Source organism: Galeopterus variegatus, unplaced genomic scaffold (assembly GCF_000696425.1).
Source record: "Galeopterus variegatus unplaced genomic scaffold, G_variegatus-3.0.2 Scaffold1469, whole genome shotgun sequence".
In the NCBI taxonomy this organism is placed as follows: Eukaryota; Metazoa; Chordata; class Mammalia; order Dermoptera; family Cynocephalidae; genus Galeopterus; species Galeopterus variegatus.
In genome coordinates, this window is record NW_007727580.1 from 148469 (window position 1) to 166490 (window position 18022).

The 18022-nt window shown below is 36.5% G+C and overlaps 1 protein-coding gene across 2 annotated transcripts in view; it reads left to right on the forward strand.

Annotated features, from left to right (window-relative positions):
- SESN1 (sestrin 1) overlaps nucleotides 1-18022 on the forward strand; it is a 103780-nt gene that overhangs the window by 51703 nt on the left and 34055 nt on the right. The window contains exon 2 of one of the 2 annotated variants that reach the window (XM_008577252.1): nucleotides 4058-4139. The exons of the other annotated variant lie outside the window; for it this stretch is intronic. The gene's annotated coding sequence lies outside the window, so the exon portion shown is untranslated. The remainder of the gene's footprint in view (nucleotides 1-4057; nucleotides 4140-18022) is intronic. 2 annotated transcript variants of the gene reach the window in all.

Below are 18022 nucleotides of genomic sequence, written 5' to 3' on the forward strand. Positions count from 1 at the left end.
TTTACTAGTTAATATCAAACTTTGTCTCTTCTCTGTGGGTATTTTGTTTTTTCTTTCAGTTCTGTGTTGGATTATTAGCTGTTCCCACCACTTAAACTCTGTGCTGGAACTAATTTGTTGCCCTTTGCTTACTTCTAAAATGGGGGAATTTCCAGTGAGGACCAGCACTTGAGCTTTGTCATTGAGCTAAACTGCTGCTTTGCTGGTGATTCCCTGGGGAAGGCTTTTTGTGCAGCTCAGGTTTTTATGGTTGACTTTGTAGGTACTTCCGGGTCTCGTGAGTTCCAGTACACCTGGATTTTGTAGAAACTCTGGGCTGGACCTGTGTCTTTTCAGCAAATTGCTCCCCCTGTAGTTCTATATTCCCGACTAGTCTACACAGAGTGGACCAGTGCTAACTGGAGGGCAGATCGGCTGTCCTTGCTATGCCCCAGTTTTCCCCCAGTGGGCCTGTCTCCCCCCCACCCACACTCCAAACACTTCCCATGGGATAGGCCATGTGCCAGTCCCTTGCAATGACTCACTGGCCTCTGAGCAGCTCCTTTTTTTCAGTTGTTGTGGCTCCTCACTCCTATGTGGGTCCACCAAGGCCCTCTTCCCCCTGCCATCTCCAAGCAACTTCATCTGAAGGGCACCGCTGCACCTTTTGCCAGCTCTTGCTCTGTGCACTCACCAGCTCCAGCCTTGAAGCAGCCAGGATTCGAAATGGTAGGAGTGATCCTTTCTCTCATCATGTATTCTCCTGCCTTCATGAACTCTGTAGGTCTCTCCTCCTCTTCCCCTGATCTCTAGCAGCCCCTGCTTGGCTATCGTTGCTTTTTAATAGTTGTAAATTGGTTGTCTTTTGGGAGAGAGTGACACTGGAGACCATCTATTCTGCCATCTTGACTGGAAGCCTCAAGCAATTTCATATAAGGTGAGTTGCGGTGGGAATTGACCTATTTCATCTAAATTGTCAAATTTATGAATGTAGAGTGTAATAGTATTTTATTATTACCTTTTGGTCTCTGCAGGCTTTTTAGTAATAATTTTCTATTTCATTCCTGATATTGAATGATGTCGTTGCTTTTTAATAGTTGTAAATTGGTTGTCTTTTGGGAGAGAGTGACACTGGAGACCATCTATTCTGCCATCTTGACTGGAAGCCTCAAGCGATTTCATATAAGGTGAGTTGCGGTGGGAATTGACCTATTTCATCTAAATTGTCAAATTTATGAATGTAGAGTGTAATAGTATTTTATTATTACCTTTTGGTCTCTGCAGGCTTTTTAGTAATAATTTTCTATTTCATTCCTGATATTGAATGATGTGTCTTCTCTCTTTTTTTCCTATGTCAGTCTTGCTGAAGGTTTTTCTTTTTCTTTTCAAAGAACCAGCACTTGGTTTCACTGATTTTTCTCATTTTTTTTTTCTGTTTTCAATGTTATTGATTTCTGCTCTTTATTATTTTCTTCCTTCTGCTTGCTTCTCAGTTTATATTGCTCTTCTTTCTCTAGGCTCTTTAAGTAGAAACTCAGATTATTTATTTAAAATTTTTCTCTTTTGTAATATATGCATATTGTGTTACAAATTCCCCCTCAGCACTGCTTTCCCTGTGTCCCACAAATTTTGATGTTATATTTTCATTTTTGTTCAGTTCAATATATTTTTAAAATTTTCCTTGATGCTTCCTTTTTTAACTATGAATTATTTATAAGTGTTATTTAGTTTCTAAATGTGTCAAAGTTTCCATTTTCCTGTTATCTTTCTGTTATTTCTAGTTTGATTTTATTGTGATCAGAGGACATACTTTGTGTGATTTTAGTTCTTTTAAATTTGTTCAGCTTTGTTCTTTGGGCATGATGTAGTCTATTTTAGCATATATTCCCAGGCATGTTAAAAGAATACGTATTTTCTTGTTAGGTGGAGTGTTCTATAAATGTTGATAAGATCTTGTTTGTTGAGTTCTTCTACATCTTTGCTGATTTTCTGTCTAGTTCTATCAATTGTTGAGAGAGGGATGTTGAAGTCTCCAGCTATAATTATGGATTTGTCTCTTTCTCCTTTCAGTTCTATCAGGTTTTGCTTCATGTATTTTGCAGCTCTGTTAAGTGTACATTTGGGATTGCTGTATCTTCTTGGTGGACTGACCTTTTTATCATGATATATAATGTCCCTCTCTGTCTCTGATAATTTTCTTTGCTCTGAAGTCTACTTTATTTGATATTAATATAGCCATTCCTTGTTTTTAAAAAATTGTGGCAAAATATACATAACATAAAAATTACCAACTTAACCACTTTTACTGTACAGTTCAGTGGCATTAAGTCCCTTCACTTTGTTGTGCTACCATCACCACTGTCCACCCACAGAACTTTTCGCTTTAGTTTGGTTAATGTTTCCATGATGTATCTTTTTTATCCTTTCACTTTCAATCTGCACATATCATTATATTTTAAATAAGTGTATTGTAGACAGCATATAATTGGGTCATGTTTTTAAATTCATGCTGCCAATCTCTGTCTTTTAATTGGCATGTTAGACGATTTACATGTGTTATATATAATTATATGTATTATATAATTATTGATATGTTAGGCCTGATGTATGCCACTTTATTTTTTGTTTTCTGTTTTATTTGTTTTTTATTTTTGTTTTCTTTTTACTCCCTTTTTGAGGCTTAGTTGAACATTTTTTAGAATTCCAGTTTGATTAATCTGTAGTTTTTTTAAGAGTATCTTTTTGTACAAATTTTTTTCCTCAGTATTACACTATATATACATAACTTATCACAGTCGACTGATGTCATGATTTTGCCAGAGTGAGGGAAGTGTAAAAACCTTACTTCCCTTTATGTCTTTTTACACTCTCCCATTTATAATTATTTAAAATATTTTCCCTATATCCATTTAATGCTATATCAGATAGTGGCACCTATTTATTTTTGCTTCGGCTATAAAACATAATTTAGAAAACACCAAGAAAAGAGAAATAACCTATTGATTTTCCCATATTTTCGTTTATTGTATTTCTTTCTTCCTTCCTGATATTCCAAGGTTCATTCTTTTATTGTTTCCTTTTTGTTTAAGAACTTTCTTTGACCATTTTGGGGGACTTGGTCTGCTTGTAAGAAATTATCTGTGTTTTCTTTTATCTGAGAAGGTCTTGATTTCCTCCTTTACTCTTGAAGGATATTTTCACTGGGTATAGAATTCTGGGTTGACAGTCCTTTCATTACTTGAAAAATGTTGTGCAACTTTCTCTGGTCTCTGTGGTTTTTGATGAGAAATCTGCTGCCCTTCAAATTGTTTTTCACCTATAGTGAAGTATCATTTCTCTCTTGCTGCTCTCAAGATTTTTTCTTTGGTTTTTATTTTTCAGAAAAACTATGATATGTCTTGGTGTTGGGTTTATCTGGTTTGTAGTTCACACAGCTTCTTTAATATGTAGGTGTGTCTTTTGACAAGTTTGGGAAGTTTTCAGCCATTATTTCTTCAAATACTTTTTAGACCTAGCATATTTCTCTTCTTCTGGAACTCTGACATGAACTTAGATTTTCATTATACTCCTATAGGTGCCTGAGGCTCTGCTCGTTTTTTGTCAGTCTGTTTTCTCTCTGTTGCTCAGACTGCATAATTTCTATTGTTCTACCTTCCAGTTCACCGATTCTTTCCTCTGTCCCCTCCATTTTGCTGTTGAGCCTATCTACTGAGTTTTGTATTTTATATTTTGTATTTTGTTTATTACATTTTCAGTTCTAAAATTTCCATTTGGTTCTTCTTTATATCTCCTGTTTCTTTGCTGCAGCTTTATATTTTTTCATTTACTTCAAGTGTGTTTGTAAATGCTTGTTGAAGAATTTTTATGATGGCTGCTTTAAAACAATTCTAACATCTTTATCATGTCAGTGTTGGCATTTGTTGATTGTATTTTGTCATTTGGCTTAAGATTTTCCTGGTTCTTGGTATGATGGGTAATTTGCAGTTGAAACCTGTACATTTGGGGTATTATGTTATGAAACTCTGGGTCTTATTTAAACATTCTGTTATAGTTAGCTTTTTTTCTGACACCTCTCTAGCAGGGGAAGACCAGCTGCCAGGTGGAGGAAGACATCTGTCAGGTGGAGGTAGAAGTCTAGGTTTCCCACTTGGCCTCCACAGGTAGGGGAAATTCCATTACTTTTGGGCAGGGGTGCAAGTTCCAGCTTTCCACTAGGCCTCTAATGATACCTCCTTGTCTAGAAGGCATAGGAGTGCCTTTTTACTGCTTCCATGACATCACAAGGTCGAGGTGGCCTCTCTACCACAGGGTGGTGTTGAAAGTCTGACTCTCCCCTAGGCCTCCTTGACCCCACCCCAGGAGGGAATGGGAGGGATACTCATAACTTCTGGGTGTGAGTAGAAGTTCAGTTTTCCCATATGATCTCCTCCACTACCGGTGGTAAGGGGAGGGGAGAGGGGAGTGTTACTGCCCAGTGGGGATGAAAGTCCTGGCTCATTACTCAGACTTTTCTGACACCACCCTGGCAGGGGCTATTGAGTACTTCATTCCATCTTGGCAAGGGTGGAAGCATATACATACTCCCTACTTAGCCTTTGCTGGTGTGGGTAGGGGTAGGGCCACAGTTGTTTTTTTGTTAACATCTTGGCAAGGGTGGAAGCATATACTCCCTACTTAGCCTTTGCTGGTGTGGGTAGGGGTAGGGCCACAGTTGTTTTTTTGTTATTGTGGTGGTGGTGGTTGGTGGTATTTGGCTTCAGTAGGGTAGTTATTGTCTAAAAATATTCTGCCTTGCTAGGCTGTTCCTTTCCTGGTCCTTTGGCTAGAGAGAGCAGGCTTTTATATTTCTTTTCTATAACTGATCTAAAACATTGTTAGAAAAAAATCCTTTTCAAATGGGTCTTAATTTATAGTGTCTATATTATTACAGCTTTTTTGGTAGGAAAGCATAGGCATGTTAAGTCAAATACGTGCAAATATATAATCCATAGTAGATTTTCTATCTACTATATATGTATGCTTAATAAAATATATCTTATATACCAGAAATCTTCCCATTTTTCTGTGGTACTTAACACAAAGCTAGAAATATTTATGTGTTTACCTAACCATTCATATATTCATCATAAGTATTCTAAATTGTTTGTATAAGTTCTTGAGTATAAGGATGTTACATTTGTGGAAAATAGTCTGATAGATTGTTTTAATTTGATTGATTTATACCCAAGATTTATTGCCTTCTTGCTGTTATTATTTAAAAGATAATTTCTCAATGTTATATTGGAATATTTTGTTAAGATATATGATATTTAAGGAATTATGACATGGTTTAAGATACAAAAGATCCTAGGATTCTTAGTTAAGCAATCAATTCTGAACTGATCATTGCTACATTATTAAAATATTTGGTATATTCACATATTGACTATGGGTCCTATTGTTTTCCATAACATGAAGAATTTTTTTTATTGAACTTTGATTCCTTATGTTCTAGAAACTTCTACTGCTTCTTTATTGCCCTCAAATTCCTCCTTTGACTTAATAGTTACTTGTTAGTGGCACAAGTATTTGCACAAGTGGGCTTGGTAGATTTACTGAGTTCTTAGATAAGAGAAATAGCAAAAGGTTGTCTGCTATTTTTATGTTTTTATTTAAAATTATGCATATTCTGTAAATTGAGGATAAGCTATTTAAAAATGTATACTATTATGTCACATAGATGGCTAACCACTCACTTTTAGGAAGTTAAAATAAAATTGAGGAAGTGATACTGAAGACTCCTGTTTTAACTTAATCATTGTAGCAAAACACCTGATGTAATTCATTGGACCTGCCCCAAAAGTCCTTGGACAAGTGTTTACACAAAGCATGAGAGTGGCATAGCCAAAATCATAAATTCACAATAACTTTCCCATATTCAACAACCAAGCTGACAGAAATCAGAATATCAAACATTAAATACAACTTTTTCATTCTTTCTCAAACCCCCATGACACCCTTGAAACCCTCAGTCTAATACTTTTGTGCCTAATTAATTCAAAGTGTATTTAGATATAATGAAAAGGAATTTCATGTAAATGAGAAGAGACCTGCCAAACCAAATTATTTCTTTTGTGAAAGAAAGGAGAGTTGTTTTTTTTGTTGTGGTGGTTGCTTAAATTACTTTCATTATTGCTACAGTTGAAGACTAATAATTCAAATAGTAATCTCTAATCCCATGACTGGGGTTTTCATGCTAAATACTTGGTATCAATTGGCCGTGTGTTTCCAGTTAGTTGTTTTCCCAGTCATGGTTCCTAAGTGAGCTCAGCAATCCACATTCTCTCACAGTCCTCCAATTAACTAACAATACGTAAACATTTGTGAAATCCCAGCCACACCTGTGGTGCAGTCTGTAGCCATGAAATAACCCCCTCTAAACTGTGCTTTCTCCTCTTTCTTATCCCTGCTTCCTTTTCAGAATTAAAGCCACAATAATTCACTTCACTAACTCATTTTCTGAGTTTTAGTTAGGAAAAAAGAAAAGTCAACAAGGTTCTTGAAAAACTGAATTGGTAGCCAAAAAGAACTGTCAGTAGAAAATTACTTTTTAAATTAATGAAAATACTTGTTCCTACTTCTAGTAATTCATTTTGCTATTTGGGTCAAGTAGTTTAGAATTTGCAAATGTAAATCATCCTTATATAATTTGGTGACTTAGGGTTTTTAATACCAGTGATAGGACTATGACCCCCTTACTTGAGATGTGTTAGCAGTGCTTATCAAGATAAAGATAGCCAGTGCTTGCTGGCAGTACTCAACAAGGAAAGTCACAAGACAGCTCTGTGATCTGCAGATTTGATGTTCTTGCCTCAAGTTGCTTTAAGTTGGACCTCATCTTGAACTGAAAATAACAAAATAGCTGGTCAGTTGACTTAGTTGGGTAGAGTGTGTTGCTGATAACATCAAGGTCCAGGGTTTGATCCCTGTATTGGCCAGCAAAAAAAAAAAAAGAATAAAGTATAACAATGACACTTTGACATTAATAGTTACTATTTGTAAAAGTGAAGGGAAATTACGGAAAATTTTCAGTTATCTGTCATGTTTGAGAATGTAAGATTGTATGGTTGGTTATAAGCTATTATGACTTAAAGGTTTTATGCAGCATATGTAATCTATACTGTAGGGAAAGTGAAGGAAAATGGTCAAGGCCCCTCAGATGTTCAGAATCTTGCTGAGCATTCGATGTAAATAGGCACATGTGTCCAGGTGTTCCTTGGTTATTGTCTACTGTAATTGCACATGTGCACCCAGGTGTCCTGGGTTATGACTTAAGTAAAAAGGACAAGTGACTCTGATCCACGGCACCCCCTGCCCCCAGGATGCTCCTGAGGAGGCCATGGGAAGGCCACTACTGCTGCTGGAGGCTGTTGCTGCAAGCTGTTGCTGCTGCTGCCAGTGCCTCCAGGATGCCCTGAGATCACCGCCACCGCTGCTGCTGCTACCAGATCTTCTGCTTCTGCTGCTACTGCCGCTGTAAGCTGCTGCTGCTACTGCTGAGGACTGAGTTCGTGTCGTCTGCCAATGGCTCCTGGGATCCTTCCTAATTACCTAGCATAGATCTGCGTGTGAGGGGTCTGGTGACCCAGTCTGGCATGTGAGGGATCTGGTGACCCAGTCTGTACAATGGGTTTAAAAGGTCTGAGCCCTAGCCCTGACAATGCAAATGGAAACTTAAATATAACTAAAATAATGAAACATTTTGGCTTTAGTTATGAAATCCCTACCCATACAATTAGTGTAGCTATTGCCTCAATCGGACAACTGGCATAGTCGTGTAGCTTTACATATACTCTAGACAAATTTATCTTTGGTCATGGTCTTCTCCATCCTCTATGGAATCCCTTCCTCGTTCTCAGGCACAGAGCCTGTTTTTTGCTACTCAGGGAGTTGATGTCTACAATGGAGTTAAATCAATTACACATTTAACTTATGCAAATTGAACTATTCTTGTTCATCAAAAATGTTTTAATGTGGGGCAGAAAATATTTTTAATGTAAATATCATAGGCAGTTCAGTCCCACAGTGAGCATATACCCTTAAGTAAGTGTGAAATTAGAAAGAGAAATCTCCTTTGTTCACTTTGGTCTGAGTTCCTGCTTGCTTCTCATAGTGCTGAGGGAATTCAAGAGTTGAAGACTTGTTCTTTTTTATACAAGGCTTCTTTCTAAAGATAAGCCAATGACTCCAACTAGGCTAAAGCAAATAAAGTCATCTGTTCTAATGCTGCAGGACACAATGTCTGCCTTGGACTTACTAAGAAATGGTTTGTCAGTCACCAGCATGGTGCTTTATGAAAGATTTTCAAGGATAATGGTATATATGTGATTTTGATCTTACATGCCTACATAAGGTTTGAATCCATTATATTGCTTAATGAGTTTTCTTTTTTATAGAGTATTTGCATTTTAACAAAAGATAATGTAATTAATCTGCTTATAGAATTATAGGCATTATTGAACCTCAACTAAATATGTAAAGGAAAGATGACTATATATCATTTTACCATTTTTATCTTTGAGGAAGAATTTGGGTGACAAGTTTATTTGGTGTGTGTGTGTGTGTGTGTGTGTGTGTGTGTGTGTGTGTGTGTGTGTTTTTCTTTTATTTGTTTTTTTGTTTTGTTGGTAATAACACTTCTGAATTATACCAAGTAAGTAGCATTTACTCTAGCACTGATTTTACACATGGGTTTCCAAGCTTCTAAAAACTATACGATCATAAATATATGAACATAAAAACTATGTATTTCATCTCTGGTTCTCAATTTCTTCACCTATAGAATAAGAATATCAGTACTTAAATTCCTGTTCTAACTTTGCCCAATTTATAACCATTCTAGCTCTGAAATTCTATAATTATTACATTGGATATGGACTAGATGCTGCCTATAAATGCATTGTTTGATGTGAGGGGATTTTAACATCTTGGAGTACTTCAGTTCATCCCTGTGAATTAAGTTTGCCTTAACTATTGCTATGCAAAGATACTAATTAATAGAGATTTATGGTTTCTAGGACCTAATGAAGATAAAAATAAAATAAAAACATATTTTTGTCTGTGTCCTAAATCCCATTTAAAAAGATAAGAGGAGAAAACAAGATTTCTGGAACCTTGCTGGACAACATTTGAGCTAAGATTTTGATTGAAAAAGTACGTTTTTATAGGAAATAGTAGTGCAATATTGTTGTATCAAAGAGTCTTAAACAGCATGGTTCATAAATGAGGTAACTTGTTTTTCTGGACTTATGGCCCATTGGGGAGGGAAAGATTGTCCTTACTACTTAGAATGTTTTCATGCTTTTTTATGCAGTATCAAGAATATAATAAGAGTTATATTTTGATTGAATGTTATATGCAGGGGCCCTGTAGAAAAAAGACAAGGGACCTTGATCAGTAAGTTTCCTGATTCAGGTGCTGAACCAAAACCAAAAAAAGTTTTTAAACATCTATAAGCCTCTTTGCTAGTTCTGATGGGGCAGTGTGCCACTTTTTCTCTGTCTCAGATTTGTGATTATTTTATTATTTTAGTATAATTTTTAAGGGCATTTTTTATTAGGTTAGAAAGAGAACTGTAAGTGAACATATGATACTTTACTAATGCAGAAAAGCTGAGAATAGTAGCTCAACTTGAAACAAGAAATCTAAAATTGTGGTAGCACTTCCTCCAGGTATTTAGCTGAAGCTTAAACAGAGTTGTCTGAAAGTTAACAGGAAAAGAAACTACTTATGAAGTGTTAAAACCACAATCTAAGAAAAAAAATTTTTCATAATGTCGTATTAAGAACTGCATGTTACAGCCAAACTGCTTTAGTAGTACTTAATAAATACATTTTCCCTCACACCTAAGATAAAAACAAAAACAAAAACAAAAAGCACCAGATCCCAATATCAGTACTGGTTTATTTTTCATTCTTCTGGAGCCATGTTCTAACAATAGTAGAGCTATCTCTATATTAGGCAAAGAATGATGTTTAGGTTTTTCATGTCTCACAAAAGGACTAATGTCCAAAGTGGGATTCATCCAGGGATGCAAAGATAGTTCGACATATACACAAATCAATAAATGTGATACACTACATCAACAAAATCAAGGACAAAAACCATATGATTATTTCAATATACACAGAAAAAGCATTTGACGAAATTTAACATGCCTTATGATGAAGACTCAGGAAATTAGGTATAGAAGGAAAGTATCTCAACACAATATAAGCCATATATAACAAACCCACCGCCAACATCATTCACAATGGCTAATTTGCTCACAGTCTATATCATGAAGTGATAAAGTAGGATGAATCCCACTTTGGACTGTAGTTACTATTGTTAGACACACAGTTCCAGAAGAATGAAAAAGAAACCAGCTACCTAACATTTGGACTTGGTACTTTCTGGTTTTGTTTCTGTTTTTATCTTAGGTGTGAGGAAAGATGAATTTATTGAATACTACTAAACCAGTTTGTCTATGACATGCAGTTCTTAATAGTTATACTTACTGACATGCATATTTTGAACCATCCTTGCATCCCTGGGATGAATCCCACTTGATCATGGTGTATTTATATTTTTTGATGTATTGCTGTATTCTGATTACTAATATTTTGTTGAGGATTTTTGTGTCTATGTTCTTCAGAGATACTGGCCTCTAGTTTTCTTTTTTTGTTGTATCTTTGTCTGGTTTTCGTATCCGGATGATGCTGTCCTCATAGAATGAGTTTAGAAGAATGGCCTCTTGTTTCAATTTTTTGGAATAGTTTGAAGAGAATTGATAATAATTCCTCTTTAAAGGTTTAGTAGAATTCAGCAGTAAAGCCATCTGGTCCTGGGCTTTTCTTTGTTGGGAGACTGCTGATTGCTGCTTCAACCTTGTTGCTTGTTATTGGTCTGTTCAGGTTTTCTGTTTCTTCTTGGTTCAGTCATGGTAGTTTGTGGTTTTTTATTGGATTATAAGGCTTCTTAGAGCTGGAAATGTGATTCATCTTTGTATACTCTGAAATACCTTGTGTGGGTTCTTGCAAAGAACTGTGCTCTCTGTAGGTAGTTAAGTGACAGTTCTTGAATTCTTTGGTCCCTTTTAGACAAAATGTGGTTTTAAAAAATTATAGCTTATTGTCCTCAAGCAGTGGTTATAAAAGTTATATTTTCTTCCTACCTTAGTCCTGACCTTGATCCAATCCTCTCCTTCATTAAGGGGTTTGGGTAGACAAGTAAAAAAGGCTTTGGACTATCTTCTTCACTGAGACTGAGGCCCTCTTCCAATTTATATCCTTTCTTATTTTAGCATGCCTGTGTCTGTCTTCTTACTTGTTCACATAATCTTAGGGAAAGTTAACCCCTGAATCTGTTTCCTGATCATGTACTCATCCTTACTTCCTCTGATTGAACCATTATATACCAAGGAATTCAGTGCTGGAAAAGGATGGGCCATTTCCTACCCTTGGAGCTTTAAGTTTAGTAAGGGTGACTGGCTAGCCCACTGAATATTACAGTGCCCAGAGTGAGGTGTTGTAACAGGAAATTTACAAACCAGGATATCTAACCCAAGCAGGGAAGAGTCAGGGAAGGGTTCTCTAAAGCAGTGACTTCTAATTCAGTCTGAAAATGAGGAGTGGGCCAGGATTAGAGGGGAAAACTTGTAGTCAGAGGGAAGAGCTTGTGCACAGGTATGGGAATGATTCTGGTGTGGGGACTATGAAGTTCGGTGGAGTCATGAGGCTGTAGAGGAAGGGTAGTCGTAAATCTCACTACTTCTTCCTTAGATGTGCACGGATTTCCTTTGATCAAGCACAGTCACTGCTTTCACCACTTTATACCACTGTTCAGAAGGCTTTTAGAGCTCCTTTATTGCCCCCTGCAGTGTCCAATCTCTTTCACTGGCTTTCTGGGCTCTCTAAAACTGACCCTCTTTCCCACTACTTACTAACTCACATCCCTTGCCAGAGCCAAGGCAAACTCCTTACTGTTTTTTGAGTTCATCCAGCCTTCTCTGTCTTCTGTGCCATTCCCTTCTACCCATTTTTTAAGTCTTTTTTTTTTTTTTTTCTTTTTCTTGGTTGCTGGCTGGTACTCATCTTTTATGTCTTTACTGACTCCTCTGCTCCTGGATATTTGCAGTTTGTGGCATATAGTTTAACACAGAAATACACATTACCTAGTATTCTCTAATTGTTTCTGAGTCTTGGTTGTAAGCTCCCTAACAGCTGGCTCTGAAGCTGCATTTTAAACTGTTGAGTAGTGAAAAGGAAAAGGCATTGGATCTGAAGTCAGAACAGACCTCCATTTGTCTTGTAGCTCTGCCACTTCTCAGTTGCATGACAGGTTTCTTCTTGGATAATACAGAAATAATGAAATTCATCTCACAAGGTTGTGATAAATTATGCCAGTCACTCTATGTGAAATTAATTTGTGGACCATAAAACTCTATATAGGTTTTACATTTTGTTCCATAGTTCCTGTGTTGGACCACATTCATTAATTAATGTGAGATTTTATGATTCCTTCCAAAACCTTAGGGTCTTGAGAACTTCAGACGTATTTTTTCCTTTGTGGTATATTTCTCTCTAACCCTGGTTCTGGTTATTTTTATTCTTTCTCTGTTTCACCTATTTCCACCCCATCCTTGAACTTACAGATGAAATAATTTTAGGCAACTGAGAATAGAATATTTTGAGATATAGAAAAGAAGTTCAAGTGCCTTGTTTGTTGATACACTGAAGAAATCTCCCACTGTCTCCTACTCACCCTGCCCCCCAGCATATTCTGCATACATAGGAAGGAACTTTTTACTATAGTAATCTACATCTTTACCTAAATGCTCTGGACATAGAGTGTTGGTCATGCCTTTGTGGATGTATTAGTCTGTTTCTGTTGCTTATAAAAAAAAAATATGTAAGTGGGTATTTTATAAAGAAAACAAGATTTACTGCTTACAGTTTCAGAGGCTGGGAGTCCAAAGTCTAGGGAGCACATCTGGTGAAGGCTTTCTTCGGTGGTGACTTCAGTGATGACAGGGTATTACATTGCAAAAATGGTGGAGCAGAGAGAGAGACTAACTTCCTCACTCATTCTTTGTTTAAAGCCCTTAGGACCATGCCCTTGACCACCATTCTTAATCCATTCACTATGGCATGGTCCTGGAATCTAATCACCTCTTCAAGGCCCACCTTTCAATTACCATAATAGGATTTCTCACCCTCACCAGTTACAGTGGGGATTAAGCTTCTAATACATAAAACTTGGGGGACACAATTCAAGCTTTGGTGAGTTTTGGGGGGACATAATCCAAGCTACCACATTGGGTATTCACAGCTCTAAGAAATTTTTCTGATATTCTTGCTTCTTCAGAACCCATTCTTCTTGTTCTTGATTATCATCATATCTCTCCTTAGACCAGATACATCAGGGGGTACTAGCATTGGCTTTCTTGTCAGGTACTAAAGCTCATTTTCTAAGGGTTCTAGATTTAGGGATCTTCCTCATTCTAATGCAGGACCAGAGAGTGGAGAATCAGAGGAAACAGACACATGTCTCTAAGACTCAAAAATGTCTAGAAAAGCTATGGCCAGGTTAAAAGGACATTTTATTTTTACTTGCCACTTGTAGTAGGTAGGGAGATGTCAACCCATTTTCAGGGTTGACCTTAATATCTATGAATTTATTTTATCTGTCAGTCTGACTGTATCTAAGAACCTTACTGATGAAGCTCAGCAAAATAGACTTTAATTGGATACAAATATATATATGAAAATAACATTTTCTTCCTCACTTGACAAGAGTTGACAAGGCTGCATATTATTGGGGGAAAAGAGTGAATGGGGGGTGGTAGGCAGGTGTAAAAAAAAACAGAGTTGACAAGGCTGCATATTATTGGGGGAAAAGAGTGAATGGGGGGTGGTAGGCAGGTGTAAACATTTTAAATTCAGTATTCATAGAATTTTTAAGCAATAATCCACACTCAAGAAAAAGATTTAATAAAGCAAAATTATCCCTGCTTCTCATAAGAATTATTCTGGGGGGCCGGCCTGTGGCTCACTCGGGAGAGTGTGGTGCTGATAACACCAAGGCCATGGGTTCGGATCCCATATAGGGATGGCCGGTTAGCTCACTGGGTGAGCGTGGTACTGACAACACCAAGTGAAGGGTTAAGATCCCCTTACTGGTCATCTTTTTTTTAAAAAAAGAATTATTCTGAATAGTACAGTTGCCATGAGTCAAGTGCATTTAGTCTGAAGACCAACTTTTTGGTACAATTATTGTATTTTAAACCATGGTTTCCATTTTTCCTAATTGTGTCCTTAGTCATCAGTGGCTAGGAAAAGTCTTCTTAGGACATGGAGCTCTATAAAATTGTAAGTCTTGGAAATTGTAGGTCTTTGAAATTCCTTGTAAAATTTAGGATCATTCTTCCTCCTTTAGTCCCCCATTTACTGCTTACATTATTGCAAATCTTCCATAATTTCCTTAAGCAGAGAAGGTAGAAAAGTATCCTGAAATAATCTTTATACACTAAATCTTTGTTTCAAAGTAGAGATTAAACTGTAAGAATTTTAAATTATTATCAATAATTTAAACTCTAAATTATTTAGACTCTAAATCTGTATAATACAGCCTATGTATATATTTAAAGGTGATCTTCAAACACAGTTCAAACATACCTTCTCTCATGTCGCCATTTGCAACATTGTGCAATTCCAGTACCATTGTTTCATTTCTTCAACTGCAGATTTATTGGATAGTTTTGGGGGTTGTTGTTTTCTGATATTAATAGCCACATATTAGCAGGGTTTTTAGAAGGATCTCTTTGTCCAACGCACTGATTCCATGGCCCAGTCTTTGTGTGTGCCAAGTCTGGAGACTGGGGAATCATTTTTAAGTGGTAGATTCTTTTTGCCCCTGTGGTATGTGCTGCCCAGTTTTCCATATGGCATCAACTAATATTGGTTTTAAGAGATGCTTTTCTATGACCCAATGATACTAGAAGTACAACTGTGTTATTTAACCCTGTCTTACCCCAGTATTTTCCTGCTCTAGTCTTTGGTAGAAATACTATACTTTTTTTGCTGTGTGGAGTTAATGTAGTAGAAAAATCATCACAGGCTACTTAATTTAATATGCATACATGCAAATGTACCAGATTTGGTTTCTAGAACAAAAAAACTGAAAAAACAGAATTAGCCCTGTTAGAGCTATACTTCTCCCTCCCGTTCTTCCCCCACTCCCAAAAGTTATCTGTATCGTAGAATTTTTTATAATTATGGTAGGAAGGGCCAAGCCCGTGGTGCACTCGGGAGAGTGCAGCGCTGGGAGCATAGCGACGCTCCCGCCGTGGGTTTGGATCCTGTATAGGACTGGCCGGTGCGTGCGCTCGCTGGCTGAGCGCGGTGTGGGCGACACCACACCAAGGGTTGCGATCCCCTTACCAGTCACGAAAAAAATAATAATAATAATAATTATGGTAGGAAGATAGATATAATAGATATATTTTAAAAAGTGAATGCCATCCACCCATAATCCCATTCCCTGTAGAGAAACACTTTAGCAATTTGGTTTTCAAATGTAATAAAATTTATATGATCTATGACATTAAAACCTAATGCTATAAAACTTCTAAAAGAAAACAAAGGGAGGAAAATCTTTGTGACCTTGGGGTAAGCAAAGGTTTCTTAGAACACAAGCGTGAGACATTAAAGAAAAAATTGATCATTTGGACCACATCAAAATTAAAAACTTATGATCTTTAAAAGATGCCACTAGCTGGGCTGGCCCGTTGGCGCACTTGGTAGAGTGCAGCGGCGCTCCCAAGCAGCGCACTGTAGCAGTGCGCCACCGGGCCGGCCCAAGGAATATTATTGAGTAATAGAAATAAAAAGGAAAAAATGTATAGAATTTCACTGTGTAATTTGTTCAATTTACTTGATTCTATGTTTGTTTTGAAAGTTGTATTTGTGTGTGGTTGTTTTTACTTATATTTTATATTTTTGGATTTGGACTGTATTATTTCATTGTTGAGATTTCCCCCGTATGGGTCTTGGAAATTGAGTGTTAGGGAATTTTTTAAAAAGAATCTTATAAATATTTCTACCCTTACCTTCTACATACAGGGAAAAAAAAAAAAAAAATTCCCACAAAATTCTATACTTTTATTTAAAACTCTAATATTTTAATGGTAACTTTACTGTATACATTACGTGGCACAATAAAAAATCACTACATTATTAAACTGTGATACATTTTGTCAATGATCGGTGACGAGATTTTATCTTTATCAGTTACTTTTAACTTAGGACAGTATATCCTGTTTTATAACTTGTTGTGTTCTGCTCTGACACTATATAATTTGAAAAAAGACATTGAAGGTTGGACCTCATTGGTATCTGGAGCAGTTGAGTCCTTACCTGTTTGTCTGCTTTGTGATTGGCTGAAAGCTGTTGCTAAGCTTGTTTTTTTGTTCTTAGGGAAAGTTAAAAGTTGAGTGTGACCTTTTTGAACTGCTTCCTGCGACTTTTGACTCTGCTATGCTCTTTCCCGTGATCCACCTACATTTTTCTGGGATCTTTTAGGTTCAGATTTTTTTAAACTGACCTATTTATAAATTTAGTGTGCAATATTTTAAGATTTTTAAAGTTTTAATTATATATTTGTGATGCACAAATTAAAGTACAGTGGTTTAATTTTTAAAATATGGTTGAATACTTGAAAGTTGAATTTACTGACATAAAACAAGTTCTAATTGTAGACAGCAAATGTGTTATTTTAAAACCTGCCTGTTATAAACAGTAAAGATTATATGAGTATCAATAATATCCTTGTTAGTAAAAACAAATCCAAAGTACTTCACTTACTCTTTTTTCAACTGAAATGTAATGTGTAAATAGTTACTAGGTTAAATTTTTATGATTTAGAATAAAGGCTATTGGCAAAGGTATGTGTGTCACTGAAGGATAAGATTGCCTTTATTCATGTTTTCTTGAGAACGACTGGAAGGATTAATAATCATTTCAGTTATAGAGCAGATCCAGGACAGGCTAAATGAAAGTTCTACTGGAAGGTGAGTTTTGTTTGTAATTCAGTAGACCATCATGAAGTATTATGATTCCAGGAGCCTTTTCTCTTTAAGGCTGTATGTGGCATTTATGGGAATGAGACTTTGAACTAGATTCCCCCAGCACTCTGCTAGAACTAGTAGAAATCCTTGGAGCATTCTCTGAACCTTAAAGCCTGACCCAGGCCTTGGGTGAGTAGTATAGAGAGCTACAGACTAGCTTAGACCCTGAGTTCTAGAGTGCAGATCATGAGATGTGGTATATATATTAAACATATATATTATATGTATATATATTAAACAGTGATATTAAAATATGCTTTAAGTTTTTCTTGTCAGCATAGTCTTTAATCAAGCAATATTAGCAGAATTCTGATATATACGATATCTAAAACTAGCCTCTTATTAATAAATGATTTCTTTAAGTTCAAATAAATAAAGTTTAATTATCAAGTCAATTAGTGAGAACAGTGGGGCTATTACATGTTTTAAGCAAGTTTGAAATTAAGGGGTTATGGATGATAGTTACAGTATTATTTCTGTATTTTCTTTTTTTTTAAATTCAGTTTTATTTATATTTATTTTTGTGGGGTATAGTGTGTTATTTCAATACATGCATATCCTGCACAATTATTAATTCAGTTTTATATTTATTTTTGTGGGGTATAGTGTGTTATTTCAATACATGCATATCCTGCACAATTATTCACTTAGGGTATATAGCAGTTTTGTTCCCATTAGTTCAACCCTGTTCTTTCCCCACCTGCTACCCCTCCCAACCTCTGGTAACCATTATTCTACTCTCTACTTTTTTTTAAACACACAAGGATTGATATCTTTACTGCAAAAAGAACTCTTAAAAATAAATTATAGGGCCGGCCCGGTGGCACACTGGATAGTGCGCCCGCTTGGGAAGCGCGGCAGCGCGCCCGTCCGCGGGGGCGGGTCCCCCAGACGGAC